At 42.6% G+C, this 21,325-nt stretch overlaps 1 long non-coding RNA gene across 3 annotated transcripts in view; it reads right to left on the bottom strand.

The window, feature by feature from the left end:
* LOC109709957 overlaps window positions 1,012–21,325 on the bottom strand; it is a 31,297-nt gene continuing 10,983 nt past the window's right edge. The window contains exon 3 of one of the 3 annotated variants that reach the window (XR_002216245.1): window positions 1,012–1,050. This is a non-coding gene — a long non-coding RNA (uncharacterized LOC109709957). Of the gene's footprint in view, window positions 1,051–3,396; window positions 3,419–14,680; window positions 14,769–21,325 lie in introns of those variants that run through there. The other 2 variants (XR_002216246.1, XR_002216247.1) reach the window with 2 other exon arrangements.

Here is a 21,325-nt window from a genome sequence, read left to right on the forward strand (position 1 = left end):
CGTGCCGTTATCTCACCTGGTGCTGTTGCGGGCCTCTCCCACAGGTGTCAATCTTGGTATAGCTTGTCGGGCGGGGAGGGCCTCTCCGACCAACTTGGGAATGAGCGCTACGCCGAGGAAGGCCAGTGCTCCAATAAGCCCCAACGTTGGCATCGGCGTAGTCTTCTTCTCCCGTTGCTGGTCTCTGTTGGGTGGGGATGCCATGGTCAAGAATTAGCAAGAGTCCTATATATTCTCTGATCCTTGGCTATTCCTCGATCGACTTACTCGTGTTACTCCTATCCTTATATATAGCTAACCTGTCGACGGAGGGAGGAGGCCGCAGCAGCAGCAATGGTGGTCTCTGCTGTTGCGGAGGTATAGGGTTTTTTAGTGCTTAAAGTATTACACCAAGAGACGTCAAGTTTGGAACGCTCAACAGTGTTACCTCCAGCGTAGGAAACCCTAGATTTTTAAATAAGCTATTGGGCTCCAGAGATATGGGCCTTAATACGCTTTCACTTATTGGGCTTGTATGTGAACATATTATTTGGATTATATTATAACAAAATATCCAATAATAATAATATATCCAACAATCTTCTCCTATGTTCACCATACAGCACAATCCAATACAGTGGTCAGTGTAATGTTCAAACAATTATGAATCATCCACATTCAGTCCAAGACAATCAACTCGGATTAAAAACTCAATCATCAATTGTAATTCAAATGAGTGAATCATTCTTATCATGAATCTGTTCTAAGATCGACATATCCAAAATGATTCTCAAAATCAGTTCACAACCAACATATGCATAACAGTCAAATATAAGTAGGCCAATCAAAATAATCCAAGGCCTTACAAATAAAAGAAAAAGACATAATAATGTTCACAAATAGAGATAGCCAAAAACAAGTCTTAAGTAAATGGACTCCATCAAAACAGGTAATAGTAGGTGAACTGTCAAGTTCCCGTACACTCTAAATGATATATATATATTCATTCATCAAATAGATCATCATGATCTGGATCTCACTTATTAAGCTCTCCTCCATCCCTGCCATCCTCTGTAGAATATCAAATATAAATTTCATATTATCATGAATTTAATCATTTGAATAATCCACTAAAAATGTCTAGTTTTACTAAAAGAACTTAGCATCATGACATCAGGCAGAGAAGAATATATATTAATGTCATAAAGAATCATAATATCATGTTCACAAGTATCAAGCCAGTTTCATAAATTATGAATAAAGCCTAAATAGTTTGATTTATAAAGAGCCATCAACTTAAGTTTGTTTGTAAGAGAATAATCATTGTCTAGTTTCAAAGAACATGAACAAAACCAACAGGCTTCTTATGCATATAGCTATTTCTATGTTTCAATTTGGAATGTCACAGTTACTAATTCTTTTAAGTCAAATAATCTAGCATCAAGTTTGGAATGAGATCATTTAACTAAGAAAAGAATAGTCCAGCCTAGTTGGATTGTATCATCAAGTTTGGAATGACACAAGCGTTCCAGGTAGAACTTTGAACTAGGTTAAAGTCATTTTCATCAAGTTTGGAATGAAACAACTCACCTTTTTTCAAATTAGTCCGCAACCATGAACATCAATGAAACATATAAATTGTGCTTGACCACCAAAGGAAGGAAGATTCGATAATTCAAAACATACAATTAGAAAGTAAGTAAATGGTAATTAAGACTAATTTACATAGTCTTTAACCCCATTTCCCCCACTGTTTTGAATAATCGATCTTTAGTCATACCTTTTGTGAGAGTATCGGCCATGTTATCCTTCGATCTCACATCGATCAAGGTGATAACCCCTTGTTCTCTCAGATAATTCAACAACGCACGTCTCAGTCTCACATGTCTTCTCTTTGAATTAAAGAAAGCATTTTTTACAACTTGAACAGTTGCTTGATTATCACAGAACAGGCTTAAAGAATTAATCTGTAGCCGAGTCAAAGGAATATCCAAAATCAGATTCTTTATCCATTCTGCTTCTTCGCCAGCGGAAGCTAAAGCAAAAAGTTCCGATTCCATAGACGACAAGGCAATACAAGTCTGTCTTTTGGATTTCCAAGTAATAGCAGCTCCACCCAAAGTGAATACATATCCACTTGTGGACTTACTATTTCCAATTTCTGAGCACCATGAGGCATCAGAATATCCATCCACAGTTGGAGGATAACCAGAATAACATAGAGCATAATCTTTCGTACCTTTAAGATATCTCATCAGCCTACTAAGGGCATCCCAATGCTCTTTACTAGGATTACTAGTGAAACGACTCAGCATGCCAACTGTAAAGGCGATGTCGGGTCTAGTGCAACTCATAGCATACATGAGACTACCAATCAGTTTTGAGTACTTTAATTGATCCACACTGGTCCCTTCATTAGGACTCAGTCTTTTATTATAATCACATGGTGTCTCACTCGGTTTACAATCACTGTATCCCCAGGTAGAAAGTAGTTGCTCAATATAATGAGTCTGGCTAAGGGAGATGACTTGCCTTTCAAATCTAACTTTCATACCAAGAATGGTATTAGCAACACCAAGATCTTTCACGTCAAATTCTTTAGCTAAAGTAGCTTTCGCGTCACTCACTACAGAATGATTGGAGCCAAGAATTAACATGTCATCAACATATAAGCAAATGATGACTATTTTATTTGACATAGAACGATGACAAAGACATTTATCTGAATAGCTAGATTGAAAGCCATAACTCTTTACCACTTTGTCAAATTTAAGATGCCACATCTTAGGTGCTTGTTTAAGACTGTACAAAGATTTATTCAATTTACAAACTTTGTCCTCAAGATCTTTCATGACAAACCCTTCCGGTTATTCCATGTAGATTTCTTCATTTAACTCTCCATTTAGGAAAGCTGTCTTTACATCCATTTGATGCACTACAAAGTGTTCAATAGATGCCAAAGCAAGAAGAATTCTCATAGTTGATAGATGACACACAGGTGAATAGACATCAAAATAGTCTATTCCACTCTGCTGTTTATTCTGTCACGCCCCGGGACCCAGCGGAAGCCCGCCCGGCGCGAGCCCAGACCCGCCATATGTCTAAAACATACAAGGCGTCTAAAACAAAACGATAAATAAGGCAAGAAGAACGAGAACATCTAGCTGTATCAGAGCAAAGTGTATTTAGAGGCTACAATAAAAGAAATAAACATAAAGTCGAAAGTCCACTAAATAAAAGCATGAAGTAGTACAAAAAAAATCCCAAATACAAATGCTAAACATAAAAACATGGGTGGTCTCTATATATGGTAACAAAACTCTCTCTCTCACAAAAACCAAAAAGAAGAGAGTGACCACCTAGGAGCAACAGCAAGCTCCGCTATCCAGCTACGCGACTCCCTTGCCGCGATCCCGTGCCTCCGCTAGTGCCGAAGGCTCTGAAATAAAACCACGAAACAGGGGTCGTGAGAACTATTGAATAATAGTTCCCAGTGGGTAATTACTGACTTTAGTGAAATGCGCCACTAGGCCCAAAAGATACAAAAAGGGGTCAGTGTATAAGTATAACAAAAGCGATAAGTACAACTAGTAAATAAACATGAATACCTGCTACCACAAGATATTTCTACTTAGCATGATTTTGCTTAAGTAATAAAAAGGCTACACTAGCATGAATGTACCAAATCATCACTAGTATGATGTCCATAAGCTAAATAGTAAAGATGTCCTTGTTTACTATTATAGTCAATGTCCACATGGCATGATGAATGCTCAAAGTCAAATCTGAAGAGACCCGCCCGAAGGCTGTCTGGCCCTGAGACCCACCCGTAGGCTGTTTGGCCGATGCCGAGCCTAATGGCCCCGTAGTAGTCAACATCCCCACTTTAGGAATGAGCCTTTCCCACGGCAATCCACTTCGGCGCCCAATCCCGCACGGCGAATATGTATCGCGATGGCCATCTCCGGAGTGCCGGCTTGTAGGGAGCGACCCTCACAAGCATATGCGAATGAGCACAATGGCAAGTAACGTAAGATCCGTCTCAAGTACCAAGTCCTCATGTCTAACAACATGGAATGTCACATATCTCAATGGCCTATATCTAAGTCATCATGTCTAAAACATGAAAGTAATAGATATCAAAGGCCTATCACTATGTCTCATTATAGCAGTTTCATAGTTTGCTAGTCCAAGTGCCCCTTTATGACACTTTTGGTCACTAAGTCCAATTATAGTGTAGTGTTTACAATTACACAATTATGAGTTAACATAAGGGACATGATTCCCATTGCTATCTCGAACACTTCTCACATGCATAAAAATTACCCAGTATGCTCTACTATATAGAGTGAAATTTATCTTACACATAGCACATGCATTTTAAGTGTTCTAAAATTCACATAAATCCTATCTAGTATGGATTTGCATTCAAATTGACGTTACGACAAGTATAGAATACATAGGGGCTATTTCGCCCCGATTTTATGAAGTCAAACCTACCCCAACTCTTGCGCTCCTTCGTTTGCTCCAACGAAGGTGTCCACTAGTCTCCTAGCACCCTAAAGATGTAGGAACAAGAGTTAAACGAACCTTACGAACAACCATAAGGTTGATCATTAACCATCTCAAGCTAAGGTGGAGAAAAACTCACCAAGTGTGAAGGAAGCTCTCTCGATCTCCAAATGGGAGTTAGAGCCCTTCCAATCCAACCTAAACCAAGGTTCTAAACCCATCAATTAGGTCTCAAAGCCCTCAAATCGGAAATCCCCAAAATAAACCCTAAAATCCAAATCTAGGGTTTCATTTAGTAAAAAGCTCCAAAACTAGGATCTAGAGGAGAGAAACTAGCCACATACCTCTAGGATGCTCCAAACCAAGCTCAAAACCCTCAAGGATGGGAGTTTGATCCTCCACAAAGCTCCAAGTCCAAGCTCCAAGCCTCATATGAGAGAAAGGGTTGATGCTCCAAGCTCCCTCAAGCAAGCTCTTTCTCTTCTCCTTCTTCATCTTCTTCTTCTTCTCTTTCTAGAGGTATGAGAGAGTGAGAAGTGAGGGAAAGATAGAGGGAAAATGGCTCTAAAAGCCCTCTCGTGTAACAAAATCCATTTAGGTCCCTCAACAATCCAATCTGTGCATCAGCTCGAACTGGGCAATTTTCGCCCAGAGGGACTGGTCTCTCCCAGCTGGGACCGGTCCCTCAGGACCCTCCCGCAAAACAAGCTCTCGGGAACCGGTCTTTCCCTGCCAGGGACCGATTGCCTCAAGATCTGCCGCACCACTGTTCCGGGGGGACCGGTCTCTCCCTGCCAAGGACCAATCCCCGAGAGTAAAAACTCTCAGGACTTAACCAAAATTCAGAATTCGAACTTTTAGGTCAGAATACCATCTACGACCCTCCACCAAGTGTGGAAAAGCTCGGAATCCAAGTCAAGCACTCGAACCTCGCAATTTGCAATGGTCCAATGTGTTACATTCACCCCTCCTAAAAAGAAGTTTCGTCCACGAAACTCAAAAGCAACAACATACCTCAAAGTTCCATCTGAAAAAGATAGGGATAGCGCTCCTGCAAAACGCTCTCCAGCTCCCACGTGGCCTCCCGCTCCCCGTGGTTGCTCCAAAGAACCTTCACATACGGAATATCCTGATTCCGCAGTTTTCGCACCTCGCGAGCCAAGATCCTCACTGGTAGCTCCTCGAAGGTCAGATCATCCTGCAACTCCACAAGTGTAGCATCCAACACATGAGTCGGGTCGAAGATATATTTTCGAAGGACCGATACATGAAAGACGTTGTGCACGCCCGATAGGTTCGGTAGTAGAGCAAGTTTATACGCTACCGGACCTACACGCTCCAAAATCTCATACGGTCCAATGAAACGGGGGCTCAACTTACCCCGAATCCCGAATCTCCTGATCCCTCTAGCCGGCGAGACCTTCAAGAATACATGGTCTCCAACTTGGAACTCCAAGTCTCGCTACTGTCGATCGGCGTAGCTCCTCTGTGTACTCTGCGCCGTCAAAAGTCGCTCCCGAGCAATTCGAACCTTGTCTTCAGCTTCCTGGAGCACGTCAGGGCCTAAAGCCAATCTCTCGCCTACTTCACTCCAATGGAGTGGCGATCTACACTTCCGTCCATAAAGTGCTTCGAACGACGCCATCTTGATGCTTGCTTGATAATTGTTGTTATAAGCAAACTCCGCCATAGGTAGGTGCTGCGACCATCCGCCCTAAAAGCCTATCACACATGCTTGGAGCATATCCTCTAAAGTCTGTATGGTGCGCTCCGACTGCCCGTCACTCTGAGGGTGGAAAGCAGTGCTGAAGTCCAGTCGAGTGCCCAGAGCGTCTTGTAGACTCCTCCAAAAATAAGACACAAACCAAGTGTCTCGATCCGATACGGTCGATGTAGGTACTCCATGAAGTCGCACAATCTCATCAAGGTACACTTGTGCGAGCTTCTTCCCGGTCCAAGTAGTATGAATAGGTGTGAAGTGCGCCGACTTCGTCAACCTATCTACGATCACCCAAATGGTATCATGCCCGGCCTGAAAGCGAGGCAATCCTGTCACAAAATCCATGGTGATCTCTCCCACTTCCACACGGGAATAGGTAAACTCTGAAGTTTTCCTGCAAGTAATCGGTGCTTAGCATTTACTTGTTGGCAAGTTAGACAACGAGCTACAAACTCGTCAACATCATTTTTCATCCCGGACCACCAGTAGAGTAACTTTAAATCCTTGTACATCTTGGTGCCTCCCGGATGTATAGCATACGGTGCTCGGTGCGCTTCCTGCAAAATATCCTCTTTAATTCCCGGATCCGCCGGTACACAAATCCGTCCGCGGAAACGCATCAATCCTTAGTCATCCACAAGGAAGTCACCGGTGTAACCATCAACCATTTTATCCCGAATCTTTTGCAACTCCACATCGGAAGCTTTCTTTTCTTTAATTCGATCCAAAAGAGTAGGTTGCACCACCAAAGTCATCAATCTCAAAGGTGTATCTGGAGTCACCACTTCCAACTCCAACCGCTTTATCTGCTCGATCAACTGCGGTTGAGTAACCACGTGCATCGCTAAGTTTTCCGTCGATTTCCTACTTAGCACATCCGCCACCACGTTAGCTTTGCCCGGGTGGTAAAGGATTGTAAGATCATAGTCCTTGAGCAGCTCCAACCATCTGCGCTGCCTCAAGTTCAACTCCTTCTGAGTGAACACATACTTTAAGCTCTTGTGATCCGTATATACTTCGCACTGCTCGCCATATAAGTAGTGGCGCCATAACTTCAATGCGAAGACCACGGCCGCCAACTCTAAATCATGCGTAGGATAGTTCTTTTCATATTCCTTCAGTTGGCAAGAAGCATAAGCGATCACCTTGCCATCCTGCATCAAAACGCAGCCCAATCCAGTAAGAGATGCATCACTGTAAACCACATACCCTACTCCAGCAACTGATAGGGTTAGGATCGGGACGGTCGTCAGTCGTTGCTTCAACTCTTGGAAGCTTCTCTCGCACGCGTCATTCCAGATGAACTTGACACCTTTATGCGTGAGCCTCGTGAGGGGAGTAGATAGCTTAGCAAACCCCTCGACAAATCTCCGGTTATAACCGGCCAATCTAAGAAAACTGCGAATCTCCGTGACGCTCGTCGGTCTCGACCAATCCTTGATAGCCTCAATCTTCTTAGGATCCACGACTATACCCGATCCCAATATTAAATATCCAAGGAAGGCTACCTCTCGAAGCCAAAATTCACACTTTCTCAGCTTAGCATAAAGCTCCTTTTTCCGAAGTATTTGAAGTACAAGCCTCAAATGTTCCTCATGATCTGCATCACTTCGGGAATAAACCAAAATCTCGTCGATAAACACCACAACGAACCTGTCCAAATAAGGCTTGAAAACACGGTTCATCAGATCCATAAAAGCTGCCGGGGCATTAGTAAGCCCGAACGGCATAACTGTGAACTCATAATGTCCATACCGTGTTCTAAAAGCCGTCTTCGATACATCCTCAGGTTTGATCTTCAACTGGTGGTATCCCGACTGCAAGTCTATCTTGGAATACACACACGATCCTTGAAGCTGATCAAACAAGTCGTCGATCCTCGGCAATGAATACTTATTCTTGATCGTGACTTTATTAAGTTCACGATAGTCCACACATAGGAGAAGTGATCCGTCCTTTTTCTTGACGAACAAAACTGGCGCTCCCCATGGCGAAACACTCGGTCGAATGAAACCCTTGTCCAGTAGATCCTGTAGGTATGCCCTCAGCTCTTTTAGCTCCGCCGGGACCTTGCCATCCTATAGGTGCCTTCGAGATTGGAGTAGTCCCAGGGACGAGATCTACCACAAACTCGATCTCCCTATCGGGAGGCATACCAGGTAGCTCAGCTGGAAACACGTCCTGAAACTCTCGTACCATCGGGATATCCTCAATCCTAGGGGTATCATCCTCGCTCCTCAGCACAACACTAGCCAAATAGGCTACACATCCTCGGCTGATCAGCTACCTAGCACGAGACGAGCTAATCGACATCACAAAAAGTGAACTCTGGCATCCTCTAAACATCACCTTAGTCTGCCCCGGTTCTCTAAAAGTAACCGTGCGATTCATTACAATCGATCGTGGCATAGTACTTGGTTAGCCAATCTATACCCAAGACCATATCGAAAATCTCCCTAACTTGCGCAAAGCTAGCAAGTCCACGGGCATGAATCGAATCTCCTACCCGAACAGGGCAACTAGGGGCTAATACTCTCTAATATCCAAAGATGTGGTTGGGGACAACCAACACGTCCCGGATGCAACAACAGAAACCATACGGGATGCCATGCAACTCGGCAAACAGCCGATCTATAAATGAATGCGATCCACCGGTATCAAATAAACCACGAACTCTAATGCCATCAAGTAAAATGATACCTGCAACCACATCCTCGGCTGCTGCCGCCTCCTCGGTCTGAGCGGCATACATAGCGCCCACTTGGGGCCTGTCGAAATCCCTCGCTCTGGCGCTGGACGGGTGGCCGCCCAGGCTTGGTACTGTGTCCGACAGGAGTCCCGTGGCTAGCGGCTGGTAGAGCCGGTGCCGATGCAGTCGACGGTGCTGGTGAAAGAACCTCTCGGGCACTCAGGTCCGAACGTGGCCCTCCTGGCCACACTGGAAGCACCTGCCCGCCCGCTGTGGACACTGCGGTGGGTAGTGAGGGACCACCGCAGATCACACACGGGAAAGGCCGGGGACCGGTCAGGAACCTCCTCGAGGTGCTGCTGAGCCGCGTCCACGCTGCTGGCTCCTAGGAAGCTTTGGCGGCCTCCTAGAGTGCGTCTGGCTCGCACCCTCAGCCGCAGGCCTCTTGGCCTTACCCTTGTCCATAGCCTCTTGCCGCTCCTGGACATCCGTCGCGCCGCTCTCCCCAATGAGTGCGCGATCCACTACCTCCCGGTAGGTTTGGAGGTTAGAGGATTGCACGAAACCGGAAAATAGACGGTCGCAACCCTTGCTCGAAGATGCGGGCCTTATCCTCGTCGTCCCGCACGACGAAAGGGCACGCAGTGTAGAAGCCGAGAAAACTCCCTCTCATACTCGGCTACAGGTCCGGTCTCCTTGGCGCAAGTTGCGCAAGTCCTGCTCCATCTTCCTTTTGACGCTGGTCGGAAAGTAGTGCGCCAGAAGAAGCTCCTTGAACCTCGTTCCAAGATATAGATGCCAAGTCAGTGCTGGGGTGCTCCTGAAAATCCAACCACCAGCGGTAGGCCTCGCCGTCCAAGGTGGTGAGTGGCGAGCCAAACTCTGTCCCTCTTCCTCCACGAAGGTGTCGCGAAAGAGCTTCTCCATATGCATCAACCACTTCTCCACGATCCAGTGGTCGACCTTCTCGCCATCGAAAAATCCGGGGACTGCACCTCCTGAACTCATTGAGGCGCTCCATCAGTCTGGTCTCCGCTCCGCCCCCTCCACCAAAGGTAGGGAATGCAGCTCCAATCGGGGGCCTCTGCACAGGTGGTGCCGCCAAAACCTCCTCCTGGGGTGCGGCCGCAGGCGCCGGCACGCGAAGAACTAGGGCGCGGGGGACGGCGCTCTCGGTGCAACGTCCACAACTGGTGCTGGCGGTGTAGGGGCCTGAGTCTCCCTAGGAAGCTGCCGCCTGCTGCAATAGTAAGGTCCTCCAGACGCTTCATCCGCGCCTCCTGTCGGCGCGCCGCCTCGGTCTGCTGTCGGGCCGCCTCCGCCTGCTGAGTGACCAAATGAGTGAGGGCCGCAAGCTGGCCCCTCAACTCACGGACCTCGCTGGAATCCGGAGGTAGCGGAGGTCTCGACCTCCTCGAAGTTTGCCGCATTGTCCGCCCCGGCAGATTGGGAGCGAGTAATCGGCCATCGTCACTACAACATCATAAAAGCGTAAGTTAGTAACCTCACGCTATCGCATCCCAACTCAAAAGACAAACCCAAATCATGTGAAAGTAAGGAAGTGTGCTATCCACAACTAACTCCCGATGTTACGTTGTCGGCCGCCAACGTAACCCTCCGCGAAGTTAGAAGTCCAAACACTCCGATCAACTCTAACTTTTTAGAGTTATCATAATACCCAATCATGATACTTTCGCTCACAAGTCGAAATAGACCTCGTCTCTCACGAGCCTATTTCCCTATAGTCCAACCGGCCTAAGGTTTGCTAGGTCCCCTAAGACTCAACCCTAGGCTCTGATACCAAATTAATCTTGTCACGCCCCGGAACCTAGCGGAAGCCCGCCCGGCACGTGCCCAGCCCCGCCATACGTCTAAAACGTATAAGGCGTCTAGAAACAAAACGATAAATAAGGCAATAATAAACGAGACATCTAGGAGTATCAGAGCATAATAAATGTCTAAATGGCTACAACAAGGGAAATGAACATAAAGCTATAAATCCACTAGATAAAACATAAAGTGTACAAGAAGAATTCCAGAATACAAGTGCTATAACATAGATAACATAGGGTGGTCTCTATACATGGTAACAAAACTCTCTCTCACAAAAATCAAAAAGAAGAGAGTGAACCACCTAGGAGCAACAGTAACCGCTCCTCGCTAGCTAGCTAAGCGACTCCCTTGCCGCGATCCCGTGCCTCCGCCGGTGCCGAAGGCTCTGAAAAGGAAACCATAAAACAGGGGGCGTGAGAACTATTAATAATAGTTCCCAGTGGGCAATTACTGACTTCAGTGAATGCACCACAAGGCCCAAAGCTACAAAAGATGGTCAGTGTATAAGTATAACAAAAGCGAAAGGTACAACTAGTAAATAAACATAAATACCTACTACCACATGATATTTCTACTTAGCATGATTTTGCATTAAGTATAAAAAGCAACTATGCATGAAGTACCAAAGTCTCCAACTAGTCATAATGTTCCACAATGCGAAATAGTAAAGTTCCGTTGTTTACTATTCTAGTCAATGTCCACATGGTCATGATCTGTCCAATGCTCAAAGTCAAATCTGAAGAAGACCCACCTGAAGGCTGTCTATGGCCCTGAGACCCACCCGTAGGCTGTCTGGCCGATGCCGAGCCTAATGGCCCCGTGGTAGTCAACATCCCCACTCTAGGAATGAGCCTTTCCCACGGCAATCCACTTCGGCGCCCAATCCCGCACGGCGAATATGTATCGCGATGGCCATCTCCGGAATGCCGGCTTGTAGGGAGCGACCCTCACAAGCATGTGCGAATGAGCACAATGGCAAGTAACGTAAACGATCCGTCTCAAGTACCAAGTCCTCATGTCTAACAATATGGAATATGCCACATATCTCAATGGCCTATCTCTAAGTAATCATGTCTAAAACATGGAAGTAATAGATATCAAAGGCCTATCACTATGTCTCATTATAGCAGTTTCATAGTTTGCTAGTCCAAGTGCCCCTTTATGACACTTTTGGTCACTAAGTCCAATTATAGTGTAGTGTTTACAATTACACAATTATGAGTTAACTTAACATAAGGGACATGATTCCCATTGCTATCTCGAACACTTCTCACATGCATGAAAATTACCCAGTATGCTCTACTATATAGAGTGAAATTTATCTTACACATAGCACATGAATTTTAAGTGTTCTAAAATTCACATAAATCCTATCTAGCATGGATTTGCATTCAAATTGACGTTACGACAAGTATAGAATATATAGGGGCCATTTCGCCCCGATTTCATGAAGTCAAACCCACCACAACTTTTGCGCTCCTTCGTTTGCTCCAACGAAGGTGTCCACTAGTCTCCTAGCAACCTAAAGATGTAGGAACAAGAGTTAAACGAACCTTACGAACAACCATAAGGTTGATCATTAACCATCTCAAGCTAAAGTGGAGAAAAACTCACCAAGTGTGAAGGAAGCTCTCTCTATCTCCAAATGGGAGTTAGAACCTTTCCAATCCAACCTAAACCAAGATTCTAAACTCATCAATTAGGTCTCAAAGCCCTCAAATCGAAAATCCCCAAAATAAACCCTAAAATCCAAATCTAGGGTTTCATCTAGTAAAAAGCTCCAAAACTAGGATCTAGAGGAGAGAAACTAGCCACATACCTCTAGGATGCTCCAAACTAAGCTCAAAACCCTCAAGGATGGGAGTTTGATCCTCCACAAAGCTCCAAGTCCAAACTCCAAGCCTCCAATGGTGAAGAAAGAGATAAAGGGTTGATGCTCCAAGCTCCCTCAAGCAAGCTCTTCCTCTTCTCCTTCTTCTTTCTCTTCTTCTTCTTCTTCTCTTTCTAGAGGTGTGAGAGAGTGAGAGAGTAAGAAGTGAAGGAAAGAGAAGGGAAATGGCTCTAAAAGCCCTCTCATGTAACAAAATCTATTTAGGTCCCTCAACAATCCAATCTGTGCATCAGCCCGAACTGGGCAATTTTCGCCTAGAGGGACCGGTCTCTCCCAGCTGGGACCGGTCCTTCAGGACCCTCCCGCAAAACACGCTCTCGGGAACTAGTCTTTCCCTGCCAGGGACCGGTTGCCTCAAGTCCCGCCGCAACACTGTTTCGGGGGGAACCGGTCTCCCCCACCAGGGACCGATCCCCGAGAGTAAAAACTCTCAGGACTTAGCCAAATTTCAGAAATCGAATTTTTAGGTAGGAATACAGTCTACGACCTTCCACCAAGTGTGGAAAAGCTCGGAATCCATATAAAGCATTCGAACCTCGCAATTTGCACAGGTCCAGTGTGTTACATAGCCTTTAGCTACTAAACGTGCTTTGTATCTAGCTATTGATCCATCACTATTCAGTTTCTTTTTCAATACCCACTTACAGCCTATAGCCTTAGCCCCTTTTGGCAAATTGACTAGCTGCCAAGTATGGTTCTGCAACAGAGAGCTCATGTCATCATCTATGGCTTCTGTCCACAGTAGGGATTCCCTAGATCTCATTGCTTCTTGATAAGAAAATGGATCATCCTCTAAATGGTAAGTAACAAAGTTCTCACCAAAACTTTTGGGAACTCTCTCTCTTGTAGATACTCTAATTGGAACTGATTCAACAGCCAGCTGTGTGGGATTAGTGTCAGAAGGGCCTGCTTCAGATTCTATAAGAGATTCCGAAATCATATCTATAGATCTAGAAACATTCAAGCCATGATCTCTGAGAAACTTATTCTCGAAGAATTCTGCATCTCTAGATTCTATCACTGTGTTAGTAGATAGATCTAAAAACCTATCTGCAGCACTATCTTCTGCACTACCTAGATATACACAGGTAATGGTTCTAGGTCCCACCTTAGGTCTCTTTGGATTTTGTATTCTTACATAAGCAACACAACCCCAGGTCTTAAGAATATCATATCTACAAGGACGCTTATGCCATATCTTATAAGATGTCATAGACAACTTAGAGTGTGGCAACCTGTTCAGGATGTGATTAGCAGTTAGAACTGCTTCTCCACAATAGGAAGAAGGCATGCCAGTTGTAAGTAACATAGAATTTAACATTTCAGTTAACGTTCTATTCTTACGCTCGGCAACACCATTTGATTGGGGTAAGGAGCAGTTGTTTCAAGTATTATGCCCTCTGAAGCACAAAACCTTGAACCCTGTCATTGTATATTCTCCTCCTCTATCACTCCTAAACCTCTTAATTTTCAAGTTGAGTTGATTTTCTATTCTAGACTTGAAAATCTTAAACTTTTCAAAAGCCTCATCTTTCAATTTCAACAAATAGACACCACAATATCTAGAAAAATCGTCCATGAATGTTATCAGATACTTCCGACCACCTCTAGTGACGTAATTTCTAAAATCACAGAGGTCAGAATGTATTAGCTCAAGAAGTGTGCTTTTAGAAACCGAATTAAAAGGTTTTCTACTGATCTTAGCTTGTGCACACACTTCACATTTGTCAAATCGAATAGAAGTATATAATGGAATGTTGTGAGTTTTAGCTAGATGTTGCATTTTCCTGTAGTTCACATGTCCAAGTCTATTGTGCAACAACTTTGGATCAATCAGAGTAGAACTCACATGGTTTATGCTATCAGTATCTAAACTCAACCTATACATACCATTAACCATGAATGCACAACCGAAATAACATGAGTGAACAGATAAGTTTACTCTACCATTCATAGTTGAAAAGGACATACCAGCTTTATCAAGTTCATAGATATCAAATTCCTTTTAAATAAAGATACTACTCTAACATGTTTCAGAGTTAGTAATCTACCTGAAGAAAGCACCAAATTTGCAGTTCCAGCATGAGTCACTTCTGCCTCACCACCATTGCAATTTTCCACGATGTCTTTCACTTCTGTGACCTCTGTGAGTAGGTTCTTGTTATTTGCAGCATGATAAGTAGTGCCACTATCCAACCACCACTCAGAAGAAATACTAGCCTTTCCAATTTTCATCGTTCCAATGAAGGCTTGAGGCTCAGATTCACTAATTAGCATATTAGCCTCACTTTGTGGTCTGTTATTCTTTGGCTTCTTTGGTAGTTTACACTCTGCTACCCAGTGACCCCACTTTCCACAGTTATGGCACTTTCCCTTCTTCTTCCTTTTGGAGATAGTCTTTTTGGCCTCTAACTGTGAAGAAGATTCACCTTTTGGTGACTTGGACCTTTTCTGAGGTTTATTGAAGTGTGAAACTAAGTTGGCAACTGACTTTTGTTGTCCTACTTGTTCTAAACTCTTTCTAGTGCTGTTTTGATCCTCAATATGAATATCTCTTTAGTTCATCCAGTCCCATCTGTTCTTTCAATCTGTGCATTTCAGTCTTGAAAGAATTCCATTCAGCAGGTAGCTTACTCAATACAAGACCGACAAAGAGATTATCGGACATATCAGATTTATCATCTTTCAGCTTGTTCCTCATATTCTCAAGTTAAATTAACTGAGAGGTGATGCTTGAATTCATATTGAACTTAAAGTCAAAGAATTTCTCCGCTAGAAAAGTTTTAGAGAGCCCCTCTTGTTTTTGGAACTGAACGTTCAAGTGATCCTATATCTCTTTCGCTGTCTTATACTCACTGTAAGTCATAGCTAGACGAGGATTTAGAGAGTTCAACAAGTAATCTCTACAAAAGTCTTCATCCTTGTTCCATTGATATTCATCCACATCTTCAATGGTAGATGCAAAATCACTCAAAATAGTGTAGAATATTTCACATTCTTTCATGCCAAATTGAACATGTAATTTCCAACCATGAAATTCAATGACATCAAATGATTGCAGCTTTATAATATCATAAGAACTACGCTTTGCCATTTAATCAGAGCAAAGTGTTAGAAAGAGTGCACCTTGTAGTCCTCAGAGCTCACAAAGTCGAATAAAGCCCCTGACCTGAATCAAACTGCTCAGTAGAGGTGGAATTTGCCAAAAACAGACCCAAAAATGGATCCGTAGTGCCCAAAAACCTTAAGGGGAAGTTTGGATTGACGAATCTGTAGATCCAACATAAGTCAAGTGTAGTGGTGTTTGAGTTTCCCTGAAGTGTGATTATTTTTTTGTTGTTTGTTTTGACGTAACCCGTACGGTCTGAAAGTTAAATTCAATTACTTCTTCTGTTTGTTTTGATGTAACTTGGTGCTGGTAAAATTAGTTTTTTGAGTTCCGTTGTTTGTTTTGATGTAAGTGGATCCTATTATCTCCTAAATATAGTAGTAAATTTACCACTATAAAATTTAACCTATTATATAATTAAATTTTTTATTATTATTTAAAGGTAATCCTAATTTATTATAAATAAGGTAATTCTAACCCATTATAAAGGAAGTAGAGTTTAGGTTTTACTGTTTAATTAATTTTTTAGAGGAGGTTGAGTGTGGTGGAAGTCGAGTTCGGCACTTTAGAGGAGGAAGTCGAGAGTAGGTAAAGTGGAGCTCTAACGTAACTTGAGTTACATTATATTTTTCACTTACACCAAAACAAATAACGGAAGTGATGGAACTTGAGTTCCATCACTCCACTTACATCAAAGCAAACGGGCCCTAAGATGAACTGCCCTCGTTGCCGGAAACTGCTGAAAACTTTCGATTGCCGTAACTGCGTCGTCCGACCTCCGTTCGAGACGAGTGACCACTCAAAACGTTCGTATCGACGAGTAGAACAGAACCCAAGTGGTTTCACCCTCCGAAATTGGCTATAATTTTTGGGTTTTTGAATCAAAGATTTCGGCCGCCTGACTTTCAAACTCAGATCCCGGCCAATCCGACTGTCGAAATCGAAAGTAAATTATACCTGTGAGTTCACATGTTGACGAGATCTTCAAATAGACACCTTACTCGCTCAGATCCGACATGCGATCATAATACTTCAAGATTGTTGGAGGTTATGGGTTTTTGAGAATAGATGGCGTTTCAGGGTGCTTGAAGTATTACATCAAGAGACATCAAGTTTGGAATGCTCAACAGTGTTACCTCCAGCTTAGGAGAACCCTAGGATTAATAAGTAAGCTATTGGGCTCCAGTTGATATGGGCCCTAATACGCTTTCACCTATTGGGCTTGTATGTGAACATATTATTTGGATTATATAACAATATATCCAACAGGATTTGGGCCTTAAGACTTCAATTCAGAGTCTGGAACACCCTCTAATGATTGAAGACCTTTGCATGATTGAGAAGCAATGTGGGATCCTTCTTCTGGAGGATCTCATTTCAAAAGCAGCATTAACGCAAGGCTGCTCGCCATTTGGCACTTGATGGTTGTCCCATAAGTAGTAGAGCAGTTGCTTATCTTTTTTCATGTGTGTACTATAGCATTTGTGAGCTTTTATTTGAGGATTTGATGTGAGGTACGAGTTAAGTTTCAAGAATGAAACTTTTTGTAAGGAGGAGGATGTAGTCTTCTAAAAAATTTAATTGTCGGAACAACTACAGTATCAGTAACAGGTCGACACTTTTGTAGAATATTGGGACGAGTTGCAATCGTTTGGACATAAAATTGACGCTACAAACGAACCCGAAATGTGAGTAAAATTCAGCTGGAATATTTTATGTTGTGTTGTACCTAGTGTGTGACTCACCTCCCTCCAACCACCCTTAATTGGGGATTTTGTAGGTTAGCGAATCAACTGAATTATACCTATCTTCTTCTCCTCTCTTCTTCTAAGTCTTCTTCTTCTTTTCCTCCTCCGGTCCTCCCTCTCTCCCAGCTGAACTTCATGCGCATTGCTGCTAGCAGCAGCATTGCTGCCAGCTACTGCAGCAGCAAGGAAGCTACAAAAGCAGCAGCAGCAGGGAAATTGCAGCAGCTGCAGGGGAGTTTCAGCCATCTTCTTATTCTTTTGCTTCTTCTCCTACACCATTGGTAGCTGCAGCAGGAGAAGTAGCAGCAGGAGGTGCTGCCAGCAACTGCAGCATGTGCTGCCAGCAGTGGCAACCTCAATGTGGGTTGAATTTGAGTGATTGGTGACCTCAACTTCGAAATTGTGATTCTTGGGGAGAATAAGGGAGTAGGGGAGCTCAGTTTGGACTCTTTTCCTAGCTGAAGTTAGAGAGGTATGTATGAATGAGACTTGAGTGAACATGAAGTTTGAGCTGAAATTCCAGCATTGTTGGATTTTCTAGGGTTCTTTTGATCCAATTCTTGAATCTAAATTGTTGGCAGCAAAATTGGGTTCTTGGTGATGTTCTAGGGAGGGAGAGGATCTAGTGGATTTCTTTCTTCATCTAAATTTCAGGTATATTAGTAGTTAATTGCTGAAGTTAGTATGCTGAAATTTGATGTCTTGTGGAAATTGATGGATTTCTTTGATTTTTCGACTTCGATTTCTTCTAGTGAATTAATTGGGGGATTCTTTCTGGTCCTTGCTTCAATTCCAGCTGTTTTGAGGTTGCACCCAACTGAACTTTAAGGTACAGTGATCCAATTGTTAAGTTAATTCAGTTCCGAAGTTGAAGTTGCATTTCGTTAAATTTTTCTTGACTCCAATCTTGATTTCAGCATATCCCTGGTTGGAGAGAAAAAAAAGAACCCCTTTTTTCCCCTTGTTCTTTCTCACTTGAATTGTCAACTAGGAGCTTGGAATTGTAATGAATTCCAGCATTGGATAAGTGAATTCAGAAATTGATGAAGTTTGACCATTGAACTAAATTAGCTCCTTCCCGCCTGCTTGTGAGGTCTTTTCCTTTGAATTCTTGCCGAATTTGAAGCTGAGGAAGATACGTTGGTGATTGAATCCTTGCTGTGGTTGGATTAGCACACAAGGCGGGTTTAATTTTCCAAAATTGATGGAATTTCCATTATGTTTACTAAACTTTCAGCATGAATGCTATTGTTTGTTCAAAGTTATTTATTCTAGCTTAGAATCACTAGAATATCGTTTGAAATGCTGAAATCTGAATATAGAACATGTTAACCTGCATGTAATGATTTTTTATGCTGAAATTAGATGGAAACAGTAGTGAAATCTGCACTTTTTAGCGTAGAGTTGTTCAGTTCTTATGAGGTTTTCTCTTATAGTTTGGTTTCAATAGTTGCTTGATTGTATTATTATTATTATTATTAGATTCGTTTTTAGGTTCACCGCTCTGCTGACTTTGGCATGGGGCGATGAGTTTACATTGTGGTCATGTTTGGTTCACTCTTTATTAACCGTAGAATCGGAATATCCATTCCGATTCTAGACGTTTGGTATAGTGTAATCCCATTGCGATTCCATTTCCGCTCCAGAATGTGAATCCACTAATCCGGATAAAAACCAATCCAGCCTCGGATCCCGGATTAAAGCTTGACTCCAATATCATACGATAAAAAATTAAAAAAATAATAATAAAAAACTTCGTGGCGAAAAAACCTCTGCGCTCGCCCCGGCCATCCCTCTTAACCCTCTCGTAAGCAACTTCTCCCCGGCCAATCTCTCTTTCTCTCTCTCTCTCTCTGTCTCCGACCGTCGTCTCTCAAATCATCGTCATCTCTCTCTCTTCTTTACTATTCTTTCTCGCTTCTCTACTATTTTTATTCTCAAAAGTAAATCAATTTCTTTCTCTATTGTCCGAAAATTGAATCTTTTTCTTTGAGGTCAACATCACATAGAGCATTGGTACTTTCTTGTCAAAAGAAGAAGACAATGAACTTTGGATTTTGATAATAAAAAAGAAACAATAATTTTAGGGCTTGTTTACTTCCCTTATTTTAGACTCGTTGATTCCGACAGTTGTTGTTTGTTTTATAGGAATAGGATTTCGATTCCCATTCCACTCTGGAACAGAAATGGCCCAATCCGGCTTTGAATCCTGGAAATACCTCTCCAAAGTAAACCACTTAAAATCTACTCTCACAGAAACCTTCCCATCCTCTCCCCTCATCATTCTCCTCTCCCTTAACCAAAACCTCTCTCAAAGTACTAGATGTCCCTATTGTTCATTTTGATTTCCATTCCAATAATGAAACAAAATTTTTGGATGATTCGTCATTCTATTTCCCATTTCAATACAATTCAATTCAATTTTCTATTCTCATTCCACTCATAAACCAAACATACCCTTTTATTAGGGAAAAAAAACTTATCCTATAATTTGGAAAAAGAAAAAAATTGCAAGTAATTTTATCTGATACCAACTTAATCTATCACACGCCGGGTTATACCGGAACTTGGGTTAAGATTCTCCCCAATCAAATGAAAGCTCAACTCCAAGAGAAAAATCCAAAGAAAATCCATTAAAATCTCAACTTGCTCAAAAACTGGGAACTTTTACTAAAACTTAAAAAGAAAAAAATCCAAAAATACTTGGAGATTTGATGAAGTGAAGCTTTCCACAAACTTTGAACTTTAACTAGCTGTGCATACACCTCTCCTACAATCTTAAACTTCGAAACATCACCAAAATCCAAAGAAAAGTCGAACTCCTCAAGCTGCCAAGCTGCTGCTATTCTGGGAATGCTCCAATGGTGAGTAGAAGAGGAAGAAAGGCAATGAGAGGAGGAGAATGTGAGGAAGAAGGAAATGAGAGTGGAAGAGAGATGATCTCAGCTAGCACTATACTCTAAACTCCTAATTAAAAGTAGTTGGAGGTGTAAGTTGAGCCTAAACCTCAACATAACTCTTTATAATATTCCAGCTAAAATCAATAGTACTTCGGAATTATTTGTTTTACCAATTTCGCGTCCACATCAATTTCGACTCATCCTAACACTTTTCGAATGTGTCGCTTAATCCACAGACTGTAATCATTACAAGAAATAATATTCTAATATATATTTTTTTTCAAAACACTGCATCTCCACTTCTACAAAAAGTTTTGTTCTTGAAACTTAAACCATACCTCAAAGAAGAACTCTCAAACAAGTAGGGATAGGTCTCCAACATCATAGCCTCCGGCTCCCAAGTCGCTTCACGCTCCTCGTGATTACTCCACACAACTTTTACATAGGGAATGACTCGGTTGCACAATTCTTTCACCTCCCAAGCAAAAATTCATACTGGTCTCTCCTCGTATCTCAAAGTCTCACTCAGCTCCAGTACAGTGAAATCAATTATGTGCGAGGGATCAAAAATATATTTTCTCAAAGCCGAGACATGAAAAACATCGTAGATACTAGCTAACTAGGGGTGGCAATTCAGCTTGCCATTTGCGAGCCAGCTCGTGTTCGGCTCGAAATGAGCTCGGGATCAAATCGCTCATTTAGTAAACGAGCCGAGCGCGAGCTGAAATTTTCAGCTAGTTTAATAAACAAGCCGAACATGAGCTGGGGTCAGTTCGCTCGTGTTCGGCTCGATAGCAACTCGAATACATATATTTTATATTTTTCTATATAAATTAATAATTATATATGTATATAATATAAATTTTTATTATTTGATTTTCTGCCCAATATAAATATAAAGCCCAATTCAATTATAAAATGATTCATTTATATGTAAAATTTTA

The sequence above is a fragment of the Ananas comosus genome, linkage group 5, assembly GCF_001540865.1.
Source record: "Ananas comosus cultivar F153 linkage group 5, ASM154086v1, whole genome shotgun sequence".
NCBI classification, from domain to species: domain Eukaryota; kingdom Viridiplantae; phylum Streptophyta; class Magnoliopsida; order Poales; family Bromeliaceae; genus Ananas; species Ananas comosus.